Below are 6,274 nucleotides of genomic sequence, written 5' to 3'. Positions count from 1 at the left end.
AGAAATATTTTTCGGAAATGTTTTAAAAAGGTTTACTTAATTTTTTACAAAAGTATTTTGGTAATCTTCTCATATAACTTAAATGAAGCATTTCCGACCAATGTTTTAGTATTATTTCCAGAATATTTTATCGAATTTTGAATATAAAACTTTAAAACAGGGAAAGGAAAACATATTAAAAATGAATATAAAATGTTTTCCGTTATGTTTTGGAAAATATATTGTTTTTTTGTGACCACATTTTCTGATATATTATAGAAACATTTTTACATTGTTTTGAGAATATACTCTTTCGTTACTGGAGAAAATATATTCCTTGTTATATCTGAGAAGTATCCCAAATATTTACCGGAAATATTTTTTTAAAAAAATGTTTGGAAAACATTTTATGAAGTACAGAAAGTATATTTTTAGAACATTAGCAGGAAAATAATGTAAGAAAAATTTTCACAAATTGTACTAGAAATATTGTGTTGTATGTAATGTGCTTTTAATGTTGAGAGAGAAAATATTTTGGAAGTAATACTAAAAATGTTTTACATATATGATATAGAAAACAAAATAGGAAATGTATTCCATATATTTCACAAATGTGTTCCAGCATGTTATTTGCAATCTTTTCTATTGTTACGAAAAAACATATGGAATATATTTTTTAAAATATTTTGAATATTTACAAAATAAATTCGTTTGTAATGTATAAAAATATTTTCCAGAAATATTTTTAAAACATATTAATTTTCTATGGAAATGTTTTCGTTACCTTCTATTGTAACTAAAATAAAATACTTTCATACAATATTTTAGGAATATTTCCAGAATATTTTATCGAATGTTGAATACAAAATTTTAAAACAGATATTAAAAATGAATAGAAGCTGTTTACCATCCTGTATATGAAATATAGTTTGTGCTTTTAGTTAATAATTTTCTGATACACTACAGAAATATTTTCCCACATAGGAAGGAATATTTACTCAACCAAAAGAAAATATTTTCCTTGGATTCCAAAAGTTTTTTCTTCTCTGAAGATTTTCATGCTGGTTCTCCCAACGTGTTCCGAATATTTCCCAAAAATGTTTGGAAAACATTTTAGTCAAAACAGGGAAAAGAAACATTAGAAATGAATAGAAAATGTTTTCCGTCGTGTTCTGGAAAGTAGTTGTGTTTAGTGGACAACATTTTCTGATATATTAAAGAAACATTTTTACATTGTTTTCAGAACATATTCTGTTGCTACTGCAGAAAACATATTTAAGAAGTATCCTAAATATTTACCAGAAATATTTTTTAAAAATGTTTGGAAAACTTTTTATGAAGTACAGGAAATACATTTTAGAACGTTAGCAGGAAAATAATGTAAGGAAAATTTTCACAAATTGTACTAGAAACATTGTGTTGAATGTTGAGAGGGAAAACATTTTCGAAGTAATACTAAAAATGTTTTACATACATGATATAGGAAACACAATACGAAAAAGTATTCCATATATATTATAAATGTATTCCAAGAATTATAAATACGAGAATTAGAATGAGTAAAACAAAATGTTGCTAAATGGACAAGACAGTTTTATTTTCGTTTTATTGTTCTTATTTACTGCTCTTTTGACATAAAATTTGCCACATACACGTCTTTGCCGATTATACACATACTAACATTATAAGAAATACCGGGCAAATTTGTTATCAAATTATATTCCTACAACAACATATCTATAGACATGGGAATATTTTGGACATGAGTGTTCATGTAACCGGAATTCAGATATGTGTATAACTTTGGGAGGATCGTTCTCAGACAACCAAGTAAAGATCCGAGAAAAGGTAATAGATCATAGCGGGTTCCATGCAAACTTTTCGGAGGACCAGGCCCCCTTCCTTGGCTATGGACATCTTTGACATTTTATTTTAGCTCCTTCTTGCCTCATACTAATAGGGCTGAATTTAAACGTTTCAAACCGTTTATTTCAGCGACTCCGAAAACCATGGATTTGACACAAATTTCAGTATTTTTGATTCTATATATGTCCCTGTGCCACCCAAAGAGTGATTCTGGGTTCGATGCACAGTTGAACTCGTGTGGTTCGGACTCCATAAGTTGTAGATCCACGTCTCATAGAGTTTGGCTGCTGAAACGGACGCTAACTCTACCAGTAGCAAACACAAGGATTTTTGTTTGGGGGCTGAAGACCTTTTTTGGGGGTTCAGATTCAGAGACGTTACTAGGGAGTGCATGGGGGAGCACGCCCCCAAAACTTCGCTTCGCCCACCAAATATTTAAAATCACACACACACATCTATCTATCTATCTATCTAACTATCTATATGTATATATATATATACATATACATATAGATAGTTAAATATACTGTATATATATATATAATGAAGGGCATTTGCAAATGTGCCTCCCAGAAATCAAAGCTCTGGGTGCGTCCCTTTGCAGATTACCCAATAACTACAAAATTCCATTTTTTGTTCACTCAAGAACACAGTAAAATTTGCCTGCTGTTGGGCAAAAGAATATGGTTAGTTTTACTCGGGTACATTTTTGGCATCATAGTCAAGTTTATTTTATTTTTATTGTTACGGAAATGTATATCCTGACGCCATTTTGCTTTTTTTAAGAGAATCTACTTCTTTTTCATTTTTTTTTCTATTTTCTACTTCTGGCCTTCTGCCGGAATGACAATAGAATACGATAAGAAAAAGAATTATTAAATAGCATATAAAGTTATTCAAGGCTTAATAGTCATTTATCTAAAATTTTCCTTGAGAGCTACTTAATAATTCTTTTACATTTTAAAGAAGATATTTATACTGTATAGTAACAGAAGAATAATCAAAGATCAATCACTCAGGAAATATACTAAATTTTAAGGTTTGTGAGTCACTCTTCAGTTGCATTTGGATATGTATTCTTCAACAATGTAATCTCGGTACTCTTTCTTACTATCTTTTTATTATTATCGGTGTGAAATTTACGGGGGCTTGAACCCTCCTAAATAAGACCTATTGACGCCAGTGAACTCTACATCACCTCACCTCATGAGATATTCTATTTTTGTATAATTTTTAAACCTCTTTTCTCTCTTTGAATCCCTTCCTCCTCCATTAGAACATGCACCATAAAATTCTAATGAACCTACGGTCTTGTCTAGACTATAGTCTCTTTGGTAAAGGGTAACATTCTTTTAATGTTATGGTGATATTCTTGTATAGACTAGGATTCAATCCTACGGAATCCAACCACCTAAGGGCAGGTGGATTTAAATTATAACCCAGATAGCACAGAAAAATTTTTAAAAATGTTTAAAAATTTGCAAAGGCAAACTAAAAAGTTTGCAAAAAATACTTGCCTTTTCAAATGAGAAAATTTGCCGAAAGTTCAATGCAAATAACGAAGTTGACGCTGGCTGAGTTTGCAGCAAAGTTGCCTCAGAAAATGAAAACATCTGCCAATACAAACGAAATGTTTGCGACTGCACAGCAAGAAAGTTTTCCAGGACTTTGCTGCAAATATTTTGTGCAAATTTTCTTTGACAAAATTTCCGAAAATGAGCTGATAAATTTGGTGAAAATATTAAAAGGTTTGCATCAACATTGCAGAAAGTGTTTTCACGATCGCAAGATCATGTTTGCTGTAAATGTATCAGGTAATGTTTGCTGCAAAATTATAAAGTGAAACCTAACTTTATGAAACATCAAAATTTTTATAATGTGGATCCGTCTTTTCTTAGTGGCAAGCATTAAACATCTTTAGCTACTTGCCAAAGATAATAAACTTACGAACGATAAACGCACAGACAAAGGATATCGCAATTTATCTACTTACTCAACGATCATATCCCTGTACTTACTCTCACACACATTCACAAAATAACGTCAGGATGCCTGGGTCAATAAAACCATCTGATAAGAGACCAGTGAGTTTATTCTGGAGTCCTCTGGTGCATTGGTTTTTCTCGATTCTCACTTCCCGCTTGCTTTGTCACAGTTGATGTAGCGCAGTGAATTCTGGGTACGATTCGCGCGCACTCGGTAATATCATCACATATTTGCTTTCAGCAAGTTTTTCGAAACAAGTTTTTTTACAGAGTAGCAAACTGTTTGCGACGGCAAACTTTCAACGCTATATTTTCAAAAAAGATGCAAGTTAATTGCAGTGATGAATTTATTTTTACAAATCAGCGAAAATTTGCAGATCATATTGAAAGCTTTTAATAAATATTAAGAAATTTTGCCTTCGCAAACTTTCAGATTGTTTGCTCCACTAAACGAAGCAAAAATTTGCCGCAAGTATTCGTGCTATCTGGGAAGGAAGAGTCACTGAAATTATATAAATTAAGCTATATAAGCAGTGGCGGATCTAGAAGATAAAAACGGGGGGGGCAGTCAGTACCCAGACTATGATAGGCATATATAAACTTTCAAAAATATAATAAATAATAGCTTAAATTATTTTGTCACTGGAAAAACTGAGGGGCTTGGCCCCCGGCTATGGCCTAGATCCGCCACTGGATATAAGTTAAGTTAGAGTTAGCAGTTGCTAAAGATATACTTCAAATTACCTTATAACCACCAAGTGAGAAAGCAGAACTTAATCTAGTTTCGTAAACTGCACGTAAGAATTGCTCGTGTGCAGGAGAAAAGAACTCAACTTCGCAATCCTCCTGAATACACTCTTAATTTACAGGAAAGGTAGTAATAGTATAATTCTGAAATCATTGAAGAGGCGATTGAGTTTTGAATGATATATTTCCCAATTGGTGAAAGAATTAGTAAGTCTATCGCAAGGAGATCATAGTTCGTTAATAGAGGAGGAGGAGGATGGGAATCGAGCTAAAGCTACTAGAAAGTGCTACAATAAGGAGAAAGAGTGACATTAAGTTCCTAGTATGATATTAAGCTCCTCTCACACTTACTAGGTTATCACTGTTATATGCAAGAATACAGCGCTTAGAGTGGCAGTGTTCCTTTGCAGTGTGCAAGCAAGGTTCAATAAAATGAACAAATATTGACTGCCTACATTGAGAGTCCTCTTGTCTATACCCTTGTTGTTCAGACAGCGCCGTGGTTTCTTAACTAACGTACATCGCACTACGCTCACTTAAGTTTGGTATGGTGTAATTTAGTTTAACGTCCCACGTTAGGCCGGGTAGGCTAAAGGAGACGTGGACTTACTGATTATACTGGAATCCGAACCACTTTGGTAGTTGAAATGCTCTCCCACCGCGAATCGAACCCGGTCGGGACTCCATGTGCCAAAGGCTTGCATGCTAGCCACTAGACCAGCGGTTAGGGCTACGCACACTTAAACAATCGTACACAGGCTTTTGATGTTACGAATGATCTCAGTTCGTAGCTTGGCTATGTAGTGTCCATTGTTCTTCCCTTCTAAAAACCGGTGGATTTCTCCCTCGTGTGGCGAACTAGATATTCTAATTCGTCCAACATAAACGAATTCCCACATTCGGCACTTTCTTAATAAATAAAGAGAAACTTCAATATTAAAGAAATGTTTATCTTTTTCCTCTTGGGAGCGAAATATTCGGAAGCACTAAGACCCGATTTCCATTTATAATCAAAAGTCTACATAGCGAATTTCAGATTTCCAGCTTAAGCGAAAACTCACATTCACTAAATTCTAATGAAAATTTGTGAATTTTAACAATCAATGTTCTTTTACCCCTTAGAATCGGAATATTCTGAAATCCATAAAATAGTATTTCATTATTTTAAAGTGCAAGCGAATTTCATATCTCAAACTTAAGCGAACACTGATATTTGAAACATTCTGTTTAAGAAAAAGGGGCGAAAATTTAACATTGCGTTCACGCAAATAGACAGGGAATAAAGGACCAGCCGCTTTATTCACATCTTCTTCCATAACGGTTTGCATCGACGCACCGCACTATTTGTGTATTGGTTTGTGGTATTGGCCATAGCAATTATCATGGCTTTTCGATTTTTTTTCTCGCGTTGATTCGCTGTACGCAACTTTTGCGTTGAGACGACACAAACCACATGGAAATGTACCCCCAAGATCTCCAACTTAAGCAAATACAAATATTCGGCACTTTCTGATTAAACAAAGAGATATTGTGTATTAAGTTACACAATACATATTTGGGAACGAGCCAAACGTTAGTCACTGCTGAAGAGTGTAAAAGCGGAACGTTTATTGGAGTGGTGTCGCGAAAAGAAAATTTTAATTTCCTTTTTTAATACTTTTTTTCTTAATAGTGAGTCTTTTCTGTTCTCTGGTATC

The sequence above is a fragment of the Thermobia domestica genome, unplaced genomic scaffold (assembly GCF_964235325.1).
Source record: "Thermobia domestica unplaced genomic scaffold, izTheDome1.hap1.1 HAP1_SCAFFOLD_720, whole genome shotgun sequence".
NCBI lineage: Eukaryota > Metazoa > Arthropoda > Insecta > Zygentoma > Lepismatidae > Thermobia > Thermobia domestica.
Note: the sequence above shows the minus strand (reverse complement) of the source record.